The sequence below is a fragment of the Marmota monax genome, unplaced genomic scaffold (assembly GCF_021218885.2).
Source record: "Marmota monax isolate L192 unplaced genomic scaffold, Marmota_monax_Labrador192_F-V1.1 WCK01_AAM20220418_F8-fsc00226, whole genome shotgun sequence".
NCBI lineage: Eukaryota > Metazoa > Chordata > Mammalia > Rodentia > Sciuridae > Marmota > Marmota monax.
In genome coordinates this window covers 585,440-612,324 of record NW_026693142.1, presented here as the reverse complement: position 1 = coordinate 612,324, position 26,885 = coordinate 585,440, and the positions used below count along the sequence as shown (strand labels likewise).

At 51.6% G+C, this 26,885-nt stretch overlaps 1 protein-coding gene across 4 annotated transcripts in view; it reads right to left on the bottom strand.

The window, feature by feature from the left end:
* Window positions 1-26,885, bottom strand: part of Dpp6 (dipeptidyl peptidase like 6) — a 734,784-nt gene that overhangs the window by 129,013 nt on the left and 578,886 nt on the right. The gene's annotated exons all lie outside the window — the stretch shown is intronic.

The window sequence follows — 26,885 nt, the reverse complement described above, 5'->3', positions numbered from 1 at the left end:
GAAATAGTTCCATAGTTTCTACTTTCTTATTGAATGCATGTAGTATACAATCTATAATAATTATCAAATATCATTCACACAAACCTGTATTTTCATTGCCCAGAACAACTAGTGTAGGTGTAGAAGACATAGGATCGAATCCAAATCCATGGGTGAACCTGTTTCTTCCACACCATGTTATTCCCCCTTTCCATGGAAGGAGGGTACAGAAGACCTTGCAGCCTTTAGCACATGAGCGAGATGGGTTTATCTGACTTCTCTGGGAATCTGAAAAGTTAATAGAACTTTCAGGCAAGGCACTGAGAAGTCGGTGTGTGGGGGTGTGCACATCCAGGGGCAATCCACATTGTTAATATTCCTAAACAGATTCACAGTGATGACAATGAACGCCCAGGCTGCATGCTCCCAGGTCATTATCCTGAAACTAAAAGACACGGCTAAAGAGGGAGCTAATTACACAGGAACCGGGATGAGATAATCACTGTAATTGGGCGCAATTTAGCTTTTAGATCTGGAAGATCAAGGCCAAAAGGGAAGCATGTTGAATACTTAGTGTTTGACAAAAAGACAGCACAGAATGGCAACAAAGAAGAGCGTGGCTGGGGTTGGGACCTGAATTCTGGCCTGAGGCCATGTCCCCCCTCTGGGCAGGTTATGGGCCTCCTTGTTGGACCCACCCTCCTTCACCACAAGGGAGAGCTTGACTGGAGCATCTCTAAGGATCTCTTCCATCTGTAGCTTTACTGAATCCAAATGTCTCAAGAAGGTTTATGTTGGGAAGTTTGCAAATGGATTTGTTATGCTACTACCAAGCGTATGCTGTTGAAATGGAGTCCTCCTCACCAGGGGAACCACCTCGCAGTGAACCCGGGGACTGTCAGGGGAGGAAACAGCCTCTGTCCCTTAAAGACCTCGTACCCCACGGCCCTAGATCTGACGTCTACAGGATTTCCCTAATCTCAGGGCACTCCCGGGGGATGGTGGCTTTTCTAATCACTTCTCCCCATTGAACTGTGTCTCCTGAGTTACCCTGGTTCCTGATCAAGGACAATTTTCCTGACGGCTCCCTAGTAAATAAAGATGAGTGCTACCGCAGTGTGGGATATTAGACTTCACTTGTGGGTGCAGCAGAGCCCTAAGGTGGTCACTAGAGTGCAGTCTCTACTGGTTTATGAGGCTCATAACCAACTGTGTTAGGAAGCCAGCTGGGTGGCTTTGCTGAAGGCTGTGCCAATCCCATAGCAAACCCTGGCAGGTGCCTTGCCACACACGCTGCAAGTCCTGCAGCCGGTCCACACTCTTTCTCCTTTTACTACAATAAAAACACGACTGTGTGCACCTTTGTGCAGAAGCTCTGTGTGTAACTGCACTGTCTTCCCAGGAGACAGGGTGAGGGTAGGGGTTCTGAATCACGTTCATTGTGCAATGGGAAGTGTGGTGAAGGACACCATCAGGTGGACCAGAGGACCACAGAGAGGACCAGAAAACTCACAGAAGGACATCTATAAGAGGGATGGTTTGGTTAACAACTGAGCCACAGAGCTCCCCCAGCTGCGGGAGGTGCCGTGGGCCCTGCTGGCGAGCACAGCACAATATGCAGGAAAGCAGCCAGCAGACCACATCCCAGAGACTCCCTTGCAGAGAAGATGCGGACAGAGACTGCTGGGCAGGAGGGCTGGGGACAGCTGGCCAATGGCCATCAAGTCAGTGAGGTGGGAGGAGTGGGCTCTGGTGCTTCATTTCACATCAGGGTGACAGCAATGAACGGTTTACTGTGTATTCCAAATAGCTAAAAGAGAAGATTCCAACCCAGAGAAACGATAGACGATTGAGGTGAAGGATAGACTAATTATCCTGATTCAGGCACACACCATGAAGTGTTCCTGCACAGAAGTGTCATGCTCTGCCCATAAATACGTACATCACTCTGCCGAATAAAAAGAAATATCATGAAGAAGGGGAGAGCAGAAGAGAAGGACTGAGGAAACACAGTGGGACTGGCCTTTGCAGGCCAGGTGGGCAGGAACCCAGGAGGTTTCGAGAAAGCCAGGTATCTCCCAGGTACAAGGCGACACCCGTGTACGTGGACGGGCACTGATGCTGTTCCCCACAGGGCAGCCACTGCAGCCTGGGAAAGTGCTGGATTTCAGGAAGTGGCAGAACGACGGGGGAGGGATGCCGAAGTGCCTCGGGAGGGGAGGTCTCAAGATTCTCAGTGATCCTTAACCCGATGGTGGCATCACCGTCAACACCACAAACACTGTTAGAGCTTCTTCCATGGGCTCAGGGCCAAAATTCCGAGTTTATCCTGAGTGAATGTTTTACATTTTCCATTTAATCCGTCCGTCTAAAATTCAGAAAAATTTGTTTTAATGATGGCTCTTGCCCAGGCAAGCTGTGGGATGTGGCAGAAATCCTTAACTGCTCTGCCCTTTGAATTTCTCATCCATCAAATGCAGATGATCACACCTGCAAGCTTTCTCCTGGTGTTTCCGGGAGGTAAAAGGAGATAGTTCACGGGAGAAACCCCAGAAGGTCACACAGCACGTTTAAACACACCATCAGCCTCCTAAGTACCACCCTCCTGGCAGGGCTCCCACCTCTCTCCCACCTCTCTGCCTCGCTGTGACGCCTGCCCTGCGCCCTCCCTTCACACACCGGGGAGAGGCGTCCGTCAACCCCACTGCAGCAAATCAGCAGGACTCCATAGCAAGGCTGCAGTCGGTGCCAAGACAGGGCTACTGGACCGTCCACGGGGCTCTGCTCTCCAGAGCTCTCCCCTCACTCTCCCTTTCAAAATGGCAACAAAGTAGAGATGAAAAGTCCGAATGCCACAGGAGACCCTCCCACCAATGCGGCTTTCAAACGTGGAGGAAATGCCTCCTTTTCAAGGTGGCCCACCCAGAGGGACTTCTCTCAGGTGCTCAGCCACATGCAATCTGAAGGTTCCAATGCGATGACTTTCAAAGCGGAGACAGCGTCTCAAACTCAAAGTGCGCTTCTGAGCACGGGCAGCACGTGTTCAGTGTCCCTGTGACGTTGTCTGCTTTAACCTGGGGCCTGAAGTCAGGAGCAGCACTGATGCGCCCAGGGACAGGTGGCTGAAGCAGTGGGGCAGCTGGCAACTGGCCTGTGGACCCTCCTTCTTGGACTCCCCACCAACCAGTGGGACCAGAGTGACCACTGAGTGGTCTGGCAGTTCTGAAGTTCTCCAGGTTGGTAAGAACTGGGAGAAGACGTTCAAAGTCCCCCAGTCTGACAACAGGGCCCCTGAGCACTCTCAGCTGGTGGCCGGCAGGTCCACACTGACAGCCACGTGGGAGCTGAGATCTGAAGGTGAACAGGGGTTGACCCGGGACGGGGGAAATGAATTCACCAGCCCTGGGAGAGACAACTCCGCAGAGGGATGCAGGGGGCTGGGGGCTGGGGGCTGGGCCGAGGCAGGCAGTGTGGGGACAAGGCTGGTGACGAGGAGGCCGGTCCTCAGTGACCTGAGGCCACAGCAATGGTTCTGGCTCTGCCTGAGGCAATGCAGAGCCTCTGAGGGGCTCCGCTGTCATGGCTGCTGGTTGTTATGAGGGAGACAGAGGGCGGGGGCTGTGCCACCCCATGTAGCAGAAGGTAGAGGGGACGCGTGGGTGAGGGACACCATCAAGGTGGTCCAGATGAGGGGCGGTAGCTGGCTGGGCCAGCTGTCACCATGAGGATGCAGTGAAGTGGCAGGTAGGCTCCCTGGGGTTCCACACTGCTGTGGACACAGGTGAGGGCGTGGCAGTGTCAGGGACAGGTGAGGGCGTGGCGGGTGTCAGGGACAGGGGAGGGCATGTGGGTGTCAGGGACAGGGGAGGGCGTGGTGGGTGTCAGGGACAGGTGAGGGCATGGTGGGTGTCAGGGACAGGGGAGGGCGTGGCAGTGTCAGGGACAGGGGAGGGCGTGGTGGGTGTCAGGGACAGGGGAGGGCGTGGTGGGTGTCAGGGACAGGGGAGGGCGTGGTGGGTGTCAGGGACAGGGGAGGGCATGTGGGTGTCAGGGACAGGTGAGGGCGTGGCGGGTGTCAGGGACAGGGGAGGGCGTGGCGGGTGTCAGGGACAGGTGAGGGCGTGGCAGGTGTCAGGGACAGGTGAGGGCATGTGGGTGTCAGGGACAGGTGAGGGCATGGTGGGTGTCAGGGACAGGGGAGGGCGTGGCGGTGTCAGGGACAGGTGAGGGCGTGGCAGGTGTCAGGGACAGGTGAGGGCATGGCAGGTGTCAGGGACAGGTGGCAATCTGGCTGGAGGCAGGTAGGGTGGGGAGATCAAGAGGTCACCTTAGACACATAGCTGACCATGTGGATGGCAGTGGCCCATGGCGGGTGCTCAGGCCAGGGGAGGATGAGCTGACCCTGTGTGCCCGGTGCTCGTTCCTCAGGCTTCGATGAACACCCCCATCTGTGAAGCAGCCTCTGGAAGCCACCCTCCTGCTTCTCCTTCCTGTCTGTGCCTGAGACCCTCCAAGCCAGCACCTCCACGGCCCTCTCAGCCAGGGCCAGCGCTCTTGGGTACACCCCAAGTTCCCTGCTCTTCTGTCTAGTTGTTTGTCCCTTGAGGATGTGTGATCTCGCCACCAGGTGTCAGCATTAACCCTTGAGTCGCATTTTTAAAAATGCAACTTTTTCAAAAATTGAGGGTGGGGGCACCTTAGAGCCACATAGGTGTCTAACAGGGCTTCGAGGTGGTGCGGTGTGGTGGTCCACGGCCTTCCACCAAGGGCAGCCGCAGAGATGAGCCTCAGTAAACACAGGCAGCACGGGCAGGTGTGTGTCCCACAGGTGAAATGACAGTGTTCGTCGGGGCCATTGCAGCAACTCCCCACCATCTGCCGCCTCTGCAGCACCCTCCCTGCAAACTGAAGCCCATACCGCCCTCCGACTCTCGGGTGCCCCGCACAGGGGAAGGCCTGGGGCTCTCGCAGGACCTGCACCGGAGGCACAGCTGGAGGAGGCTCAGACCTGAGGGCAGCCCTGAGCCCAGTGTGTATCAGGCAGCACAAGGGACACAGGAGAGGGCTGGGTGGACTACAAAGAGGGCAGAGAAGCAGGACGCCTACCTCACTGGCCATCGGTGCAGAACGTCCACCAGGGAATCAAGGAGGATCATGCTGTGAGGGGAGTGGCTGGCCACCGCTGAGCCAGCCCTGCATCTCTGGGTGACTGGTGTGACACAGACAGAACAGATGGACCAGAGAGGCCTCAATGACCAGCACGTACCACAGCCACAGGCAACGGCTGCACCTTGGACTCCTATGGGACACTTGCCTGTCCTGGGGTCGCGGTGTGCCAGTCCTGCACGGCAGCTAGTCGGGTCCACGCAAGGATGACCTCTCTGAGACGTCGCTTAAGTAACCCGAACCTCTTTTGTAACGTGGCCTTAGAATGAGCCTGAATCAGGGCAGGAGGTCTCAAGTGAATGAGACCAAACCCTGAGGCCACCCACTCTCCAATTCTTTGGCTGATAGAGCTCTAAGGCCAGGTGGGTCTGAGCTCTCTGAAACCGTCACCTGTGGTCCACTGCCTGGTGGTCTCTCCTGAGAGGGACGCTTGTCCACTGTTCTCTGAACTGTGTGGAGCACCTCGGCCCAAGCTCCCTGACACTGCAACCCTCTTAGGGCGCCTCCCCAGGAAGCTGATCTCTAAGACCAAGGACCCTGGCCTTGAACCCCCGCGTGTCTGCAGCACGACTGGCCGGCCCTGGGTGCTCGCACTTCATGGAGCACGTGCCAGCGACTCCCCAAATGACCACATCTGCTGACGGCTCATGCTCTGTACTTCACATCTTCCAGTCCCTCAGAAGGGAAGGCGTGTCCCTTCCAGAGATCAGCTGTGGCCCACACTGTCACGAGGGGCATAACTGGGAGATCATACTGAGGACACAGTGGTTCTCAAAGGGGGCTCCCGGACAGCAGTGCTGGGACCTTGTTAGGAGTTCTGATTCCCAGGTCCTGCCCAGACCACTGAGTCAAACCCCAGCATGGCCAGCCGTGTGGGGCAGCCACCCCTTTTGGTGATCCACCCACACAGCACGGCCTTGCCACCTCTGCTAGCTGAAAATAACGAGCAATCCTTCGGCCCCGGCCGTGGGCAGAGCCCCAGGGTTTATGGGACGCACCTGGAGGAGACGCCCCATGACCTGGCCCCCGCCCACCTGGTGACAACTGCCAGATTCATTGACTGGTGGAAAGCCATCTGAGCTCTGCTCCCCGCACAGATCTTTACATACTGCATTAAATTCAAGACTCATCGCTTGCCAGAAGTTGGCCCCTGACTCCAAAGGAGCGAATGAATTTTCAATATCTTCCTAAGGTAATAGAAAAATCCATATTTCTTGGAGCACTTCTGGGCTTTTCCGCATACGTCCGAGTGTGAAGGGCCTCTGGCTCCAGTCAGGTGGCAGGGCCAGAGGGGATGCCACTCAGGTTTCCTGGTTGAGTCTGCCGGTCACGCGCATGTGAGGAGGTGTGACAGAGACCTGCCTGAGTGTGCGAGCACCCACACGCTTCTCAGGCAGAGCCCCCCTGCCCCCCTGGAGCCCTTGCCTTGTGTTCCCAAGGTGACTAACTAGAGAGCTGCACTGCTCTCCAAGGTGACTTGACGGGCAGCCGACTCCTGCAGCCTGCGGGCTCCGTGTCCACTTGTAGGTCATCCCAGGTGGTTGAAGCTCCTATTTCCGCTGGCTCTGTGTCTTCCCAGCCTCGGGTCCTGCACACAGCACCTCCCCTGAGGGCAGGTAGGGAAAGAACCCGTCAAGCTTGGAAGCCTCCCAACTTTGACACAAATGCTCTGAGAGCTGCAGCCACATGACTGGGACTAGCTCCTGGTTCAACTGCAAGATACCCAGAGGCAGCTGGGCACTCTTCTTTCTCTTTCTGTTGTTTATATACCAAGACCTTAAAGGGAAATTGACCACTGATGAAGCCAAAGAGTTCACGAGGAAGAGCTCACTGGTAATAATTTATAGAAAACAAACCATTTGATACTCAATCTATGCAAATTTAATCAAGTAAGGGATATAACTAAAATATGCTGATTGAAGGAACGATGCAATTGAATTCTATTAGCAAAGATTTTTTTAAAAGTCATAGAATTAGCAAGATTTCCCTAAAATGAGTACTGCTCACCTGACCCTGGGGAGGATGCAATCAGGGCGGGTCTAAGGCCCACAGAGCATAGTGTGCAGGCTGCATCTAGGGCCCGGAGCAAACCCACTGTTTTCTACTTGTAATCCCACTTCAGGGCATTCGAGGCCCCAAAGTGTTTTACAGCACTAGTTACAATGTGGAGTATTATAAACAGCTTAGCTGTCCAAGAGGAAATGGTAATTAACTTTTCTCGAATCTACTCCATGACATATTACGTAACTATTAAAATCATGTTTACAGTAAGTGTTTAATTGTGTAAAATGCTAATCATATCACAGTAGGTGAAAATCTTGGGACAGAAAACTAATCGGAGCTACAAAAATGATAACGACTACTAACATTTTATTATGTTTTCTTTATCATCAAGACCAGGAGCATTTCTGTAGCTCCGATTAGTTTTCTGTGGGTCTATTATCAGAAAGCTTTGCTCCTGTTTTTTGTATTTTTTCATTTTCTCTGTTTACATGGATGAAAAGACGAACAAAGGTAACCACTGATAAAGTCCCTACAAGGAACCTGCCGCCAGGACTAGCACCTGGGATGGGACTCCGCCACGCCAGGCCCGAGGGTGCACGTGGTGGGAAAAGACCTCTGCACAGCGTCACCCGCACTGCGTGTGCCCATGAGGAGCAGCAGGGTGCTGTCCAGGAGCAGGCTCCATCCGGGTCACAGGAATCTTCTGGGGACAGGTGGAGGTCCGTGTCTGCCTACACCCTCTCCCCTTCCCATGCAAGGTTCTTCCAATCCTGCCTCGTGGACAAGGAGTCCCTGGGCCAATGGGCAATGGACACGAAAAGCAACGCAGTGTGTTCCAGAGGGAGACAGAGACCCAGGGCAAACCTCCGGCCCCAGGGTTGGACCACGCGCCCTCCCCTGGTCGGACCTCAGAATTTCCCCAGCTTGGCTCCCAGGAGGAAGCTGGGGCCAGGAGGGCCACCTGCCAGCCCCAGGGCTGAGGCTGTGGGACCAGGTGGGCGCCCGCGGGGGCTGGGACTGTGCCCGGCAGGCGGCTTCTCCTTCTGATGAAGTTCTAGAATTACGTCATCCGTGTTCCAGAACCAGGTCTGGACACACAGGCCTTGACTGTGGATGATGGGCACAGAGGGTGTCTGTAGGCACTGACCAGGGGACAGTGGCACAGGGAGGGCAAGAGTAGATAAGGCCTGGGGCCTGCCCCCCCAAGACAGAGGCCTGCCCCCTGAGACAGAGGCCTGCCCCCCGAGACGGAGGCCTGTCTCAGGATCTCCTCAAGGGAGGTGGTTCTGGGCCCAGCAAACTGGATTCAAAGCAGCCCTGTCACTAACTTGGTTGTGTCCTCCGGTGAGCCCAGGAGGTCCCATACCAGAGGGACGAGAGGCACAAGGAGGCTCAGGAACTTGCCCGGTGAGGCAGAGCCAGAGGGTGGCAGGGCCAGGTCTGGACCAGCTGGCTCTAGACTGGCTCCAACAATGTGCCCTTGCCTTCCCACCTTGAGTAATGCACTGCAGCTCCAGTGGTGCCCAAGAAATCTCTGCCTGAGGGTCGAGGTCCCTGGAAAGAGACCCTGACATTTATCATGGTGGGGGGTACACGGGCATGTGAAAGGAAGCCCTGGGAGTCACCTCCCACAACATGGGCATAGGCAAGCACGGGGGGTCCAGGCTCTGGTCCCGGGGTCCTAGGGGTCCTAGCCTTCTTCCCTTCCCTCTCCCAGTCACAGCCCCCGTCCTCTGTAGCCCCAAGGTGCCAACTACCGAGACCACTCATTCCAGAGCCGGGAGCCAGAGCCACAAGGACAGAGCAGGAGGTCCTCTTGTAGGACGACTCCTGGTGTCCTCATGCTGCAGACATGAGCTGCCCCTGAACAGCCCCTTGGCACCACAGGCATGCCCAGAGGTGGAATGAGTGGACTGGGAGACTTGTGACCGCCTCAGCGATCAATCCACCTGATGGGTTAATATCTGAGTGGATCAACTGGAGATGGCTGTAGGCTGGTGAGTGTGGCTGGAGGAAGGAGGTCCTCGGGGGTGTGCCCTTGGGGATCACTAGCTCCTCTCTCCCTGCTTCCAGGCTGCCGTGGACTGAGCTGCTGTCCTCTGCCACACCATCCACCATGGTGTGCGGCTCGCCTCGGGCCCGGAGCCATGGAGTCGGCTGACCACGGACGGAGACTCCGAAGCCAAGAGCCAAATGTCTCCTCCTCCAAGTTATTCTTTTTGGGTATTTTGGTCACAGTGTCAAAAAGCTGACTAACACCCAGGGCCAAGCCGTGTGGCCTGCTCTCCTGCTGCGAGACTGGGCCTGGATCATGAGTGGCCCTTCAGTGCCCTGTGTGGAGGTTCTGTGCTGGCACAATGGAAGGTCACGTTCTATGCCACCACCCCAGGGCCTGCCTTCTTCTGGGCTCCTCCGTGAGAGGTCACAGGGTCACAGAGTCCCAGGGTTCAAAGGCATCTGAATGGAGAGTTTGCTCAGTAAAGAAACCTGCAGATGACCCACACTGGCCCCGGTCTAGCCCAGGTCTCTGGCCTCCCCATTTCTGTGTCTGTTGGAACCATTTTCAGATGAGTCACTGAATTCCAGACCAATTATACGAGACAGGTCAAAGCTGCGTTGTGGCACCTGGGGTCTGTCCACCCAGGTACCCGAGGGCCCGACACTCCCTCCTCCTCAGCAGCCCTCGACTCTTCAGAGCCCCTGTCTTCGTCCACAGTGTGGACAGCTGCCACCCATAGAGCTCACCCTGCAGGGCCCAGAAGAGCCCCTGCCTGCCACCTCCACAGGTCCACACCTGCCACCTACAGAGTCCACACCTGCCACCTACAGAGTCCACACCTGCCACCTCCACAGGTCCACACCTGCCACCCACAGAGCCCACGCCTGCCACCTCCACAGGTCCACACCTGCCACCTACAGAGTCCACACCTGCCACCTACAGAGTCCACACCTGCCACCTCCACAGGTCCACACCTGCCACCTCCACAGGTCCACACCTGCCACCTCCACAGGTCCACACCTGCAACCTCCACAGGCCCACACCTGCCACCCACAGAGCCCACGCCTGCCACCTCCATAGGTCCATGCTTGCCACCTCCACATGTCCACACCTGCCACCTGCACAGGTCCACGCCTGCCATCTCCACAGGCCTACACCTGCCACCTCCACAGGTCCTCGTCTGCCACCTACAGAGCACACGCCTGCCACCTACAGACAGAGCCCATGCCTGCCACCTTCACAGGCCCACACCCGCCACCTGCAGCAATCATAGCTGCCACCCATAGAGCTCACCCTGCTGGGTCCAGAAGAGCCCCTGCCTGCCACCTCCACAGGCTCACACCTGCCACCCACAGAGCCCACACCTGCCACCTCCACAGGTCCACACCTGCCACCCACAGAGCCCACACCTGCCACCTACAGAGCCCACGCCTGCCACCCACAGAGCCCACACCTGCCACCCACAGAGCCCACGCCTGCCACCTCCACAGGTCCACGCCTGCCACCTACAGAGCCCACACCTGCCACCTCCACAGGCCCACACCTGCCACCCACAGAGCCCACACCTGCCACCCACAGAGCCCACACCTGCCACCTCCACAGGCCCACACCTGCCACCCACAGAGCCCACACCTGCCACCCACAGAGCCCACACCTGCCACCCACAGAGCCCACACCTGCCACCTCCACAGGTCCACACCTGCCACCCACAGAGCCCACACCTGCCACCTACAGAGCCCACGCCTGCCACCCACAGAGCCCACGCCTGCCACCTCCACAGGTCCACGCCTGCCACCTCCACAGGCCCACACCTGCCACCCACAGAGCCCACACCTGCCACCCACAGAGCCCACGCCTGCCACCTCCACAGAGCCCACACCTGCCACCCACAGAGCCCATGCCTGCCACCTCCACAGGCCCATACCTGCCACCTACAGAGCCCACGCCTGCCACCCACAGGCCCATACCTGCCACCCACAGAGCCCAGACCTGCCACCCCCTGCAGTGCCTGCTTCTCAAGTTCTCCAAGCCCCCAAGGCCAAGTCACCACGTGCTGCAGAGCTCTCTTAGCCCCTCGAACCACAGTGGTGACTGCACAATTCCTCTTTCTCCTAAACAGGCCGTAGGACTTTGGTTTCTGAAACTCTGTGAGAACTCTTAGCTTGTGTCACAGCCATACTCTTGTCAAGTGTTCATCTCTTTGGGGCCACGGTGGGGCCTTCACTCTTTTCTTTAGCTTGTGTAAGCCCCAGCAGGGCTCTGGGCCAGCGGAGGGGCTCATGGCATGGGTCTGGCTCCTTTGAGTTCTCAGTCCCCGTAATGCAGCGCCCACCAGGGCAGCTACCTGAGTTCAGCTCACTGGGCCCTGCAGGAGGCCCCGCCAGCCCACCTGCTCCTCCACTGCCGCACTCCCACAGAGGGCCTAGGACCGAGTCACATGCTCCCCCCCCAGCCTCCTAGGTCTCCCTCCAGGTGAAGCCATTCTACTCCCGTCCTCCTTCAAATGCCTCTGCAAATGCTCTGGCTGACCGCAGACCCAGGGCCTATTTTAAATACAAAGCATGGACTATTTTGAAGTTTTGTCCAAGGTGGCAAATATCACTTTGTATGCACACCAGGAGAAAGTGGGGAACAGGTGAATGAATCACCAGATGGACTCACAGGGACCGTGTGTGTGCCTGCGCGATCTGCATGTGTGTGCATACGTGTACCTGGAGAGCGGGGGCGGGGGCTGACTCTGGTGGGCTGATGCGGAGGAGCCTCCACACCCAGGGAGTTCTCAGTGGGGCAAACAGCCATCAGCTTGCCCTGGACTTGCTGGCATTAATAGGAACGTCCTGGGAACCCCTCCGTCCAGGAGGGTTGGCAACCCAAGGTCAGCTGAGGTGGCTTGTCTAAATGACAGAGGGTGCCCTGCCAGGCCTTGAGAGATCAGAGCTGATCTTCATACTTTATCATGGATTGAAAACTCCTGGGTGGTCAATATGAAAATCATGTATATAGATCCCAGATTCCCGGTGTTCCTGTGTGGTGTTACGGACCAAATGTGCCCCTTGATCCCAAGGTGATGGCGTGAGGAGATGGGACCTCAGGGCGGTGATGAGGTCAGGCAGGTGAGTCCTCAAGAGTGGGAAGGAGGCCCAGAGAGCTCCTGGCCGCCCTTTCCCTTAGAGGACACCCGAGGAAAGGGCAGGAACAGGGTCCTCAGGCCCTCTGTGGTGTCTATCAAATCTTCTGAGCGTTGGTCTCTGACTTTCTGCCTCCAGACTGAATAGAAATAAGTTTCTGTTCTCTGTGAACCACTCAGTCTATGGTATTCTGTCACAGAAGCCCAAATGGACACAGGTACACAGACCTTCCATATGTATGTACACTGTCCCTGTGACACCTGGGAGGTGACTCCCCCTGCTTTTGCTAGGGCTTGGATGGATATTTCCAGGGCCTTCTAGACTGATGAAGAAGGGTCACACGCCTGGACATGCCACACGACAGGAACTTGTGCCGCGGCTGTGGGCAGAAGGTATAGTCCTGGGTGCTCTGAGGGTCTCATGTCACATGCTGGTGTTGGCACCAGGAATAGAGTGTGCTTAAAGACAGATGTGGCTATAGCTCCTTGAAAATGAGGAGCCTGTTGGAACCGGGACTCATCCTGGTCTGAGCAGGCCCCAAGCCTGTGAGCAGAACCAGCCAGGGCCTCCCACCATCTGCAAGGCTGGCGAGGCTGAATGAGGACATCTCTGAGCGCGGCAGGGAGCGTGTGATGAAATGTTTTAATATGCAGCCAGCCTTCAGCTCTGAGCTCGCTAATTAGCACTTGTGGAAAATCAGTGCACTCCAGAATTTAAGCAAAATGAAAATGTTAATTAATAAAGCAAAATTTCAAACTCCTTAAAATATCAGGAGACATCCAAGCTGCAAAATATCACTTGGCATTATGAAAATGTGACTTGGAGGAGTTTAATGGAATGCTTACTGCAAAGGGTCCCCCTCCAGGGCCACTCGAGCTCTTGCCCTCCTCCCTCATGGAAGCCAGCACAAGCCCACAGTCGCACCTCAGCTCACACCCATCAGAGGCTGGTGCCTTATAAACATGCCAGCAGGGTGCCAGGTCTCCACTTGAGAATCCTTAAGAAGACCCATAAGAGCCTAGAATGTGATTATCAATAGACAAATAAACCCAAGAAAGAACCATTTTTTTAAAAAGCATCACAAGGAGAAAGGGCTTCTGCTGCCCTGAACTTTTAATTAACAAAGTGAGGGTGTCTCCACTGAGACTTGGGCGCCACACTGAATCACAAAGTTAGAACTGAGAAGCCCAAACTCCCAAAGCTCTGGAGAAACGCCCCTCAAGGTCTTGTTGTCTCTTGACCCCAAACATTTCTTGAAGGGTTTCCGTCCAGACGCTGAAAGCTATTTGATGCGCACGAGGACACCTGCGGGTGGCAAGTCCTAGAAGTCCCCCAACGTGGACTGTCAAGTAGCCACATCACCGGCTGCCTTCTCCGCACCTCTGTGATCACTACTGAGTGGGTTCGTCGTACACACCACCTTACATGCCCCCGACAATCATGCAAAATGGTTCTCTTAATCATCTTTATTTTATGGATGAGGGTTTCGTCTCAGAAGGTTCAAGGTCAAAATGGCTAATGGTCTGCTTGGAAGTTCATGCTTCTTCATTTGGTAAATTTTTCATCACTTGTGCAAAAATCATTACGTCTTTGGTGCAGATCCAAGATAATATTAGATTTCTTCCCCAGCACCTGTGGCCAAGAGGGCACTCCATCTGCTGTGGCAAGAGACACTGCCTGTGGGTGATCACAGAACCTGCACAGCATCCTGGGCAGGCCTTGGCAGCCCATTTATGGGTGAGGAGACTGAGGCTGGGGAGTCAGGGCAGGTTCCAATCAGCCCAAACTGGTCCTAAATGCTGTGTTCCTCCCCAAAGTCGGGTTGACCAACAGCCACGTGCACCACTTGCTGCAATATTTCAGTGACACTGTTGCAAGTATTTTTTCAATCAATTGCCTTTTTACGTAAAGAGGTTTTATAGATAAGTGAATTTTGGTATCACCACTGCAGGGAACACCAGTATTCTTAGCAGCAGTAAGCATAAAATAAATATGAAAAAAATCAGAACAACCCAAAGCATTATTACTAACTCAGTTGAAGCATGATTAAGGTTCTGTGTCTGTTTACTTTCTCATTGTTAAAAAGTATCAGGAGATGCCAGGGGCTTTCTCCTTGTCTGTAATCCAAAGTTAGAAAGAGAATTGAAAACGGAGTCCTTTCCTTCCTCTGGGCTTCAGTCTTCTGGGACCCTCGGCCTGTAATTCCTAAAATCCCGTCACTGACCATGCAAATGTCCATCCTTCTGTAACATTAAGGAATTCTGCTCATGTAGTGTGTGGACAAGAACAATCTCATAAAATAGTTTGAGTTTCATCAAAACACTTGAAAATCACTACCACAGGAGGTCCTGAGAAAGAAACCTTTTCCACCAAGGAAACCCTGAATAATGTCCTAGGTTTTACTAGTTTTGCTTAAACTATTCAGTGTCCACCAGGTAGGAGGGGAGAGCCCACAGACACTCAGGGCAGTTGGCACCCAAGGCAGGGTGGGTTGGCCCGCAGAAGAGGGCTGTGAGCGGCATCACGAGGTGAAGAGCTTGGAGCAAAACCACCAGGGTGTTTGTTTTTCCCCCTCTCTTAACACTTAATCAAAGTCTGGCTCCAATGAGAATAAAGCAGCCTTAGAAGGGGATGAACAGGGGCCTCCTGTCGGCATGCCTGGGGCCTGTGTGGGTGGCAGGAGGGAAAGACCTGGCCCACATGTTCACCTGACGGTGGTGGAGGGTCTGTCCCCTCCCTCCCTCCAGTAGGCAGAGGTCACCCCCAGGGCCATGGCTCCCTCTCTCCCCAGCCCTTGATGGAAAGCAGTGACCCTCAGAGAGCAAACTCTGCTGTCTGCTCAGCCATCTCCTGCATGACACCTGGGGGGGAGGGCCTTTCCTGAAAGCCTCCTTACCCCTCACCTCCGGTTCCACTCTCACCTCCCGCTCCAAATGGGAGGCTAGCGTGTGCTCAAAGGCAGACTCGGGCTAGTGGTCCCTCTGGGAAAGAAAACCAAAACAAGCTCTGGGCGATGTTTCTCAGACCACGTGAACACGGTGGGACTCTGGGGACGCAGGCCTCGGGAAAGCGTCACACGTGCACTTTGACAAGAAGCCTAAAATTTACACCAGGTATCCTGAATCACAGGTGACCGCCCGTCGTCTGAGTCTATCATCTGCCTGTAGCTGGTGTTTACAAGCCCCTGGTGCCAAAGGGCACGTCTTTCATTGTTGTGGGCCAAAGAGGAAATAACAGAAGGGAGCCCGAGTTGCCAAGGACGTCCTCCTTCTGAGCAAGGCCATGAGGAAACCCCTTGCAGTGTTCAGGGCCAGAACGACCACAAGGCAGGGTGGGTTGGCCTGCAGAAGAGGGCTGTGAGCATCATCACGAGGTGAAGAGCTTGGAGCAAAACCACCAGGGTGTGTGGCAGGACAGGAAGTGAGCAGGAGCAGTGGGCCCCAGATCAGGGTCCACCCCACTGGAGCTGCTGTGAGCTCAGCACGATAAACTACATTACTGTTGCCTTTCTGGATTTGCTGAAGTTAACTGATAAATTGTACTTCGCTTTTAGTTATACAAGTTCATATCTAGTTTGTGTTTATACCTATTTAAAAGCCATTTCAATAAAGTGATTTAAGAAAAATAACATAATTTAACACAACAGTACACTAACTTCACTTATGAACACAGATGCAAAAATCCCAAAGAACATATTAGTTTGAAATCTAGAAATATCTATACAAGAAAGAAAATGTATCACACCCAGACAGATTCTGTCCTGGGTAAGTAAGGCTGGTTTTGTATTGGTTGACAGTGTGCCTCACTAACAGACTAAAGAGAAAAGCCACGATTATCCAAATAGATGTAAAAACACACTTCATAAAATTCAAAATCCATTCAAAATAAAGAAAAATAGAATGAAACCACAAGAGCCACAAAAATAAGAAGAACCAAACAAACAAAGATTCATAAAATCAGAAATACAGATATCCTCTCTAGGACTGACTGAGGAATCTGAAGAATCAATCTGCTTCACAGTACGTGGTAAACACCTGAAAGCATTTCTGGCAGAGGATGAAGAAGGAATAAATAAACTCATCATTATTTGGAGAGGATGTAATAGTCTACATACCTAGTCAAAAAAATCACAGATTATTGGAATTGAATGAGTTTAGCAAGGCTGCTAGGAACAAAATAAATATAAAATAACAAATGCAATTCTATTAACTAGAACATAAGTTAGAAAAGCCATATTTTAAAAATGAAGTATATACAATGGTGCCACATTTATCTAAACAAAATACCTGTTATGATTTAGATATAAGGTGTCCCCCAAAGCTCATGTGAGAGACAATGCAAGAATTCTCAGGGGGCAAATGATTAGAAGGGTTGCTACCTAATCAGTGGGTTAGTGGATGGTGGGCAGGTAGGCTGTGGCTGGAGGAACTAGGTCACTGGGGGTGAGCCTTTGGGGTTGACATTCTGTCCTTGGTGATTGGAGATCTCTCTGCTTCCTTGCTGTCTCGTCCTGAGCTGATTTCTTCTACCATGCGCTCTGCCTCGATGTTCTGCCTCACTCCAGGCCTAGAGCTATGGGATTGGCTGACCATGGACTGAATCTTTGAGACAATGGACCAAAATAAACTTTCCCCCTTCTACATTTTTCTTGTCAGGTCTTTGGTTACATTGACGAATAGCAGAGTAACACAGAAATTGGAACTGAGACGTGGGGCCATTACTGTGAGTAACCTGATCATGTGGTTCAGAAGCTGGGAAAACTTTAGAATTTTGTAAGTGAACTTGAGGAGTAATTCTAGTGGGAACTCAAAAGACCAGAATGATGAGAGGACTGTGGACAGTAAAGACTGGGCTCATGAGGTTTTAGAACAGGAGGACTCTATTGGAATTGGACCAGAGCCCAAACATTCTGGTATATACAATGTCTATATTTTCTCCAAGTCCTGAGACTTTCTGTGAGGTTGATTTTATAAACAGATATTTTTTTGTTTGTTTGTTTTTGTTTTCGGATACCAGGGATTGAACTCAGGGGCACCACTGAGCCACATCCCCAGCTCCATTTTGTATTTTATTTAAAGACAGGGTCTCACTGAATTGCTTAGTGTCTTGCTGTTGCTGTGTCTGGCTTTGAACTTTTGAACCTCCTACTTAAGGCTCCAGAGCCACTGGGATCACAGTCATGAGCCACCATGTGAGTCTGATTTTAAAGATGATGGAATATTTAATGTGGCAGAGGAAATGTCAAGGCAGTACAACATTCAGGTGGTGGCATGGGTATTTCTGGCAACATTTAGCCAAGTTTGTTGTGATAATCAGAAGCAGAAAGATTTGAAAAACTTGGAGTTTGATCAGAAAAGTGCAAGTAAAACTGGGGCTAAGGAATGTGTGGTTTTAAAGAGATTATAGTCACTAAAGAAATGCCAAATACTTTACCAATAGCCAATAGGAGAGATAGCTTGAGATCATTCCCGGAACTGGCAACCACACTCATCTCAGGCTCAAGGGTACAAAAGTAAAAATTCCTTCAAGAAGAGACCATGGGAGTACAGGGGGGCCTAGGAATGTTTCACGGTGCTCAGCCACCCAAGCACTCAGAGGCTGCTGCAGCCATGGTCTCAGGAACCTTGGCTACTGTTCAAGATGGTGGCAGACCTTGGAATCAACCAGGTAGAGCTGGTTCTGCAGGATTGTGGCATGCTGGAATTAGGGGGTGATGAGGCTTCTACCAAGATTTCAAAGGAAGGCGTGGGAGTTCAGGAAACGTGCCGCAGGATCCATGTCTCTGTGGGCTGCATCTGAGAGGGTGATGCGCGAAGTGAGTAGGAAGCTGCAGTAGAGACCCCACGATTGAGAGCTTCCAGTTCTGTGGAACTGGACTCCCAAGGAAAGGTGCAGGATTGTGCAGAGGCAAGCCAAGACAGAGCCATGGGCTGTGACTAGCAAGGCCTCGGGAAAGCTACACAAGCCCTTGGGAAAGAACATCATGATACCCTGTGCCCCAGGACTTGTTTACCAACTGAATTTTGTCTTACTTTGATCCCATCCCTTCTTTCTATGCCTTTGTTTCTCCCTTGTGGAATGGAAATGTTTACTGTGTCTTTATATATTGTATATATGGGACTTGCTTTTGATTTTTATAGGGGAAAATATTCATTAGTTTGCCTTGACTCTCAGATGGGATTTTGGAGTTGAACTCTTGGATAATGCTGGACCTGTGGAGACTCTGAGGACTCTTGGATATGGACTAAATGTATTTTGCATGTTGGCCTGAGCTTTTTGGAGCCAGGAGGGAATGTTAGGGTTTAAATATGAGGTGTCCCCCAAAGATCATTTATGACACAATGCAAGGATCTTCAGAGCTGAAAATACTAGATTATTATAGCTTCAACCTGATCAATGGGTTAATCCACTTGAATGGATCAACTGGGTGGTAACTACAGGAAGGTCGGGGTGGCTAAGAAGGGGTCACTAGGAGTGTGCCTTTGGGGTTTATGTTTTGTCCCTGATAAGCAAAGCTCTCTCTCCTTCCTGGTGCCATGTCCTGAGCTGCTCTCCTCCACCACACCCTTCTGCCATGATGTTCTGCCTCACTTGGGCCCTGGCCAATGGAGTTGGCTAAACATAGACTGAACCTCTGAAACCATAGTCCATAACAAACTTTTCCTCTTCTATATTTTTCTTGTCAGGCCTTTGGTCACAGTGACATAAAGCTGAATACAACAATATCTAAAAATAAATTCAAGCAAAAGATTTGCAAGCAACACAGAAAATTTACAAAACCTTAGTGAAAGACTTTTTTTTTAAAGTAAACAAATTGAGAATAATGCTACATACTGGGCAGTTCAATATCAAAGCTTATAAAATTCTCCTTCAATTTGTGTATAAATCTAATGAAATTTATATTCATTTCCCAAAAGTTTTACAAAAGAACCAAACAAACTTATTCCAAGTTGTTTGCGCACGCGCGCGCGCGTGCGCGCGCGCACACACACACACACACACATGACCAAAGACAGCCAAAGCACTCTCAAGTACTGTGTGTTTGGGGGACTCTCATGCAGCTACAATGGTTAAGAATGTTTAATTACTTCCACAGACAAAAGATCAGGGGGACACAATGGAGAGTCTGGAACCAAACTCACCCCCCAAACATTTAATAAATGGCAGAAGCAGCTCCAAGGATCGATGAGCACAGGGAGACTTTTCCAATAACTAGTTCTGAGATGTGTGGTAATATCTATAGAAAATTAATATTAAATATGCTTCATGCCTATCCCCAAATCAATTTCTGGTAGAGTAAAGACATAATTGTGAAAGATGAAATTGAACAAAAATATTGTAAGGTAATATAAAATAATATTTTTAAGTCCTCAGGGTGGGAAGAAGTTTCTTTAAGAAGATATAAAAATTCAAACCATAAATGATAAATTTCATTGAAATTAATATATTTTACAACCAAATTATATTCATATTAAAGTGAAAAAGAAGCTGTAAAATCAGAAAAAAATATTAGAAATGGCATCACTGAAAAAGAACTGGAGAAAGGATCACATCAATAAGAAAATGACAGCCCCCCCCCCACCCACCCAAGGCCAAGATACATTAAAAGACATGAGCAGGTGATTTACAGACGATGTAACACCTGGGGCTGGGGATATAGCTCAGTCCCCAGCACCCCCCCACACCCACACACAAAGATGTAACACCTAGAGGAACCGTATCTATGAAAAGACATTCAATTCCTTAGCAGTCAATTACATGCACAGTAAAAGCTACATAGACTCTTGCTCGGGTGCACTGGGGAACAGGAGCAAAATGCATACAGCAACACTGTAGAAAGATTTAAAATGAAAACCAGACACAATTTGCATATCCACAGACACGAGACTGGATACACGCATTCTGAGACATGGCAAAGGGACCACCACTTGGTGTTGACACATGAGTGTACAGGAGCACCACGCAGTGTGAACATGACGAACCACAGCTCCGTGCGTCAGCACCCATGAAGACCACACACAGACTCAGTGCAAAACAGAGTGACGGGAGTGCCTACGCCATGCCGTAATAGCTACTGTGAAGTTAAAAGTATGAACGCGATATTGCCTAGGGATTCACAAATACATGGTAAAGCTATTTTTATAAACTGTCAGAGAAGCATAAAGAGAATCCATCATGTGGAGGAGGGAATGTGGATGGGATGGGGCTCAGAGCTCTGCAGGGCTTGGAAATGTTCAATATTTCATGCTGAGTAAAGGGCATACGAGGGTTCAGTTTGACAACTTTTACTTATAAAATACTTCATTAATATATAAAAATACATCTAAAATAAACAAACCCCAGTAAAACATAGAAAACTTTGGAAAATGTCCAGGTCACTCCCTGGGAGGAGACACACAGCTGTATTTGTTCAACCATTCTCTAAAATGATCCAGCTCATCCTGCACGTGACTGACTGTCCTGGACTGACAGTCCAGCCTTCCAGAGGAGGAGTGCTTCAAGGAGGGACACTTCACTCCATTTGGGGTTTAGTGTCTGCTTGGGGGCTGTAGCAGCTCTTTTATGGGCCCTGCAAAGATTTCTGGTGACAGTATTGGTTAGGTTAGAATACCACTCAGTTTCAGAATGCTCAGTATGGAGAAAGACAAGGGCATTAGGCTAACATCCCAGAAGCTGCATCAGGAGACACTGCCTCTGTGTACTGCCAAAGAAAATGTTCTTGTGGGTGGTCTTCAATACAGACAGCAGCATTCACTGTCATAATAACACTTGGAATTTGCAGGTCATTTAAAAGACCTTTCCCAGAGACATGAACTCATTTGGTCTTGAGATAAGCCATTCTGGACACTAAACTCAGATTAGAGTTTGGTGCAGAGGGAAGGGTCAGGACAGTGGCACTTGGGTTTTAGTTACAATACCATCACCACATGACCTTGGTCAAATCCAACCATTAACTGAACTTGTGTTTTCTTACTGCTAAATGGAGATAATATGAGCAAAAGAGGCAATATCCAGTACAAGATTCCCAGCAAGAAGGCTAGACACTGCAAGACCCGAATCAAGGGTTGCAGTTATTGGTTATTTGTCCTGACCTATACAGCCACCCAGTGGGACCGTCTGTCTGGAATCCAGTGCTTCTGCTGCAACAGGCTGTCACTTCAGTATACGTGATTGCTTATGGCTTAATGGGAGAAAATTACACTAAAATGATTGATATTGCAAAATCATGGATCGATACAGACACTGACTCCTCACCCAGGGTTAGAAGAAAAAGAAAACAAACCAGTTTTGTAATATCCTGAACTGAACTTTGGGTAGAATGCATGAATCGGCCAGGACCTGTTCAGACCGCAGCTCGGCTGACACTGCCGGCAGATGTGAGAAGGGAGCTTCCCCGGGATGCTTTGAACGATGGTGCTCTTGTGTAAAACACGTCTTGGTTATAGGCCTTCCTACTCAAAACAATCTCACATGGGCTTTGTTTTGTCACAACACTGGAGTTGTTGAGAAGCTCCCAAGTTTATTAAAGAGGTCACAGAGTCCTGGTGTCTGCCGACACCCATGCCAGTGACACTCCAATGTGAGTGCAGAGCAGGGTCCCTGGGGCTCCTGGTGCCCAGCGCCACCTCAGTCCTAGGGAATCAGACCTCACCTCTGAGGGGACTTAATGAGGGTCAGTCTCAGTTCCAGGCTGGAGGGTGCATATGCAACAGCAGCCCATGAGGTCTGGCTCGTCCTTGACATTAAGAACCAAGTCTCCCGTGGTGCCTGGGACCAAACAGGCCCTTCACCCTTGCACTCCCATGGCAAGCCAGGGGCCTCTGACCCTATTGTTCTGCTCAGCTCAGCCCACTCTCAACAGTCTCGAGAGTGAGAATTCACATCTTTAAGACCTTTTGTAGCACAGCAAACATTTTAGGGAAAAATGTCTGGCTCAAGAACCTCGAGTTGCTCCATCTGAACAGCTGACTTAATCAACCCCCCGACAAGTTGTTCCATCTTAAATCTTTTAGGTTAGGACATCAAGTTTTTCCAATTTCCATGGATTTTGAACATTACATCCATAAATCTGACATTTAATTTTACTTTTCCTCCTGGATATCATTCACTTAACAAGTATTTGTTGAGATCCTATACTCTGCTCAACACTGAGCAATGGGCCATGGAAGATAAAAACATAATGAGAAACACTCTTTGTCCTTGAACAGCTTACATTCAGTCTGGGAAATAAAGTTATTCAAAAGCGAACGAGTTGAATAATAAAACAAAGAAGCGTAAGATTAACTGCTACAGTAAGTGGGGCTGACAACACTTCAGCAATTTTGTGACCAAAAAGGCACGGTCATTCTACACAGCAGAGGAGACAGAGCCTTGAGGCTGATTCCTGCCAATTGTGAAACTTTGTAGGAATTATTTTGAAGGTGTTTCCTCCCCCCAAATGGGAGAATTCCATAATCTACAAAGGACCGTTATGTGCACCCAGGAGAAAGAGCAGCAGACAGCAGAGCTTCCTGCCCACCTCTAACCCCTGGAAACTTCTAACGTCCAGGCCTGCTTCCTCTGTGGCTGCAGAGGCCACCCTGGCTCTGCCCGCCCAGACATGTGCAGGGCTATTTTAATGTATAGCTGCCTTGCTACGCTGGCTCAAGAGCCTATCAGCAAATGCACTCCTCCTTAATGCAGAACCCGGTCCTGCTTATGAACTCGCTTTGATAGATCATCCTGGAACTCTCTAACCCAATATTGTGAGGCTGATGTCGGGCTCCCTTCTAAATCTGATTCCTCATAAGAAATAATCCTCTGCTTTGGTGGCAATCGCATTTAGGGAGCTCTGGCAAGGGAGAAGAGAGACTGACCCTCACAGACCTGGTGGGCAGCCAGGCAGGCTCTGTTTCCAGCCCCCAAATACTTTCCCTTAATTTTGCTCAGGCTTAATGGTGAGTTCCATTATCACTTTTTTTTTTGAGTTAAGATGTTTGAAATAAATCTTAGTTATTTTTAAATATACATCACCTTTGTACCTCATAAGTACATACAACTAGGATTTGTTAATTAAAAATTCTATTAGCTGGGCATGGTGGAGCACGCCTGAAATCCCAGAGGCTTGGGAGGCTGAGGCAGGAGGATCGCGAGTTCAGAGCCAGCCTCAGCCACAGCAAGGTGCCAAGTGACTTGGTGAGACCCTGTGTCTAAATAAAATCCAAACTAGGGCTGGGGATGTGGCTCGGTAGTTGAGTGCCCCGAGCTCAATCCCCGGTACAAAAAAAATATATATATTAATGAGAAAAGACTGAGTTCCAGAAAAGCCCTCAAAGGTCTGTAGCAGAGCTGGGAAGAGCCTGGGACCCGTGCCATGAAAGACCCTGAGGTGGGTGCTGGTCCTTCACGAGCATCTTCCCCACGAGGCGACCCGAGCAGGGGCCGTCTGAGTGAAGTCCTAGATCTCATATCTGCCAATAAATTTTCCACTCCTTTCAATTTTAAATGGAAATACAATGTTGCTGCATCCAAGAAACTTTCAGAAACAGGGAAATGCCCACAGCCTGATCAGCGAAATAATTATTTTGATGAATACAGGACATCCAATCCTTTCCCACACACAAACGCACACCAGGCAGTTTATCTCGGGTCCTCGTATCATTTAACAGATGACATGCGTTCCATGTTCTTCTAGTCCTCCTAGCCATATTTTTGAAGGGGCATTTCTTGAAATTTATTTTTAATGGATGCACACACCTGTACCTGCATGTGGGGTACCTTGTGAGGTTCTGATATGTGTGTGTATAGCACAGTGTTCAAATCGGGGTGAGCGAATCTGTCTCCTGGAGCCCTGGTCATTTCCTTGTGGTGAATCTATGCCGAATCCTTTCTCCTGGCTTCTTGGAGTGTCCAGTGCCTCACAGTCGCTCAGTGCACACCAGCCTTACTCCTGGGGTCTCACTAAGACGAGACTGCGGACCACCTTGTCCCCACCCCTCCCTCCCCTTCCCTCCCAGCCTCTGGAGACTGCATCCCGCTTCTCCCTGGGAGTGAGGCTGCGCAGTTCTTGTCTTTCTGTGCCTGGCTGATCTCACTTAAAATCATGTCTTCTGGTCCCATTCATGTTGTCAAAATGATGGGCTTTCATTCCTTTTCGCGGATGAACAGGATTCCACTGTGTGTGGGGGGCACGTTTTCTTTATCCACGTGTCCACTGGTGCACACTCAGGGGGATCCCGTTTCCTGGCTGTTTTGTATTGTGCTACAATGAACACGGAGGTGTAGATGTGTCTTCAACGTACTGATTTTATCTCCTTGGATACGTGCCCAGGAGTGGGCCTGCTGGTTGTACGGTAGCTGTCTTTTCAAACTCCCATGAACCTCCATGCCGTTTTCCATGACCACGGTTACGACTCAGCTTTTGTCTGCTGAATCCCTGCATCTTCAGAGAGATGGTCGGCAGCAGGAAGGAGCTTCTGCAGCCATTTCCTGACTCCCAGTTCTTTAACTGATCATCCTTCAGGTTAACTACCAAAAACGCGGCTTATTTACTTGAGTGCAGGGACGGGAAGCTGATTTGGCCCCGCAGAGCCCTGCGGCAGAACACGCCGCGCTGCCTCTGAAGGGCCCTTGGTAGGGCTAGTAAATCACTCACCGAACTGTCTCCATCCATTATCTGGGGACACGTAGGGCGATTTCCATCCCTGGATATTAATTTCTTGGCTACTGTCATGGACTTCAGTGCCCGTGACGAATGTTTTTACAATGAATACCAAATTAACCCAAATTGATCAGAGGCCTTTATAAGTCATTAATGGACGTCACTCGAGTCTGGTCCTCGGCATGCACAGGACATTTCACTAAATGCTCTCCTCTCCCTGGAAACAGAGCTCTCTCCCCCTTGCCAGATTTGTCAACCTTAGTACGACGCTCCCTGCCCGCTCTCCCCAGTGCAGACCTGTCTGAGCATTGGTGCCCGAGGAAGGCTGCCCAGGGGGCAGGGCTTGTCCTGCTTCTTGGCCCCCTGGTGGCTGCCACAGGAGGCTGCTGATCAGAGAGGCTGCCAGGGCTGAGTGCAGATGCGGTGGTGCTGCCCACTGGAGCCTTCTGTCTGTGCCTCATGGCAGCCTGGACTGTGGTGCCCTCCCAAGCCCAAAGTCTTGGTTAAAAAGGAGAGCATCACGCATGGCCAGGTCCCACCGCCCAGGGCCTGCTCTCGATCACAGGTTTCATCTGCAGACGGAGCAGGCTCAGTGTCCCTGTCATCAGGGCAGTGGCCCTGGGATCAGGCCTTCCCAGTCGAGGAGGCCCCACAGAGGACAAGATCCAAGGCCAGGGTCAGCCAGTGGACCAGCCGCCCAGGTCCTCCCGCCTTGCGTGACAGGACTTGCTGGGGCACAGTCACGCCCCGGACTCCTGCAGTCCTGTCTGCGTGTGGGTCAGGACCGCACAGGGGGACGGCTGTGGGAGGAGCCTTCAGGCTGCAAGGCCTGGACTCCTGGCCACAGGCCCCTGCTCAGAGCAAATCTCTGACCCCTGCTCAGCGCACGGACACTCTTGTAACACACCCCGCTCCTCTTAAATGCAGTATAAGGATGCCTAATAAAACCCCCAAAGGCCACGTAAGTTTAAAACTCAAAACCTCCACCAGCCAACTAGCACCTTGGTACTCGGTCCAAACATTAGCACTTGGTACTCAGTGACACTGGTCTCCTTGGAGTGGGAAGGAAGGGGACTTCCCGCACCATTAGGGCCGTCCTGGCATCTGTCCTAAGTTCTACTTACCTCTCGGGGATTACTTCAGGCTTCGTGGTTTAGGCAAGATGTTAAGTGATGAGCCAGTCTGTCCATGCTTTCATTCAAAAAATAGTTAGTGAGCACAGGCACCAGGCCAGGCACGTCAGAGGACCAAGGTGAAGAGGGCAGTGCCCAGCAGAGGACCGGGCTATCTACACACCACGGGCAGCGTCTGGGACAAACAGTGGGGGGAGAGGGACCCCAGAGTGGGCTGCCTGGCAGTGTGTGCGGGGCTCGGGGGGTGGGGAGGCTCTGCAGAGAAGTCAGCACCCATTTTGTTCTGATGTCATTTTTAGAGATGAAAGAGCTTTAAGAATGATACTGCCAACTTGAGTCAGCCCAGTGGCCTGTCCTGCGGGCCGAGGGGCCCCTGGAAGGGCAAGGGTCCCTCTGTGCAGTGGGCGGGGCTTGCAGACCCCCGTGGTGTGAGAGTCGGTGGGGGGGGTCCAGCCATCACATCTCTCGCCTGATCAGAGGCTGCTCACTGTAGGCTGCAGCCCAGCCAGTGGCCCAGGGGCCGTGGGGGACAGCGTCCAGGCCTGGACCTTGCTCACAGCACTGCTGCGCTTTCCACCACACCGTGCTACCAGCTGCAGACTCTGCAACACCAGCCTTGCCAGTATGAGTGGGAATCCAGGATGTGAAGCCGAGGGGCTGGGGGCTTCTGCGTGTGGACACAGAACCCTCCACGGGAGAAGAGAACAAGAGGACACCTGAGACTCCAGGATTCGGATATCTCACTGCCTCCTCCTCAGGAGCGCCACCATGTGGAGCCTCTAGGTTCAGGTCAGGTGGGCTCGGCTGAAGGGATCCAGGGAACCAGAAGAGAGGCC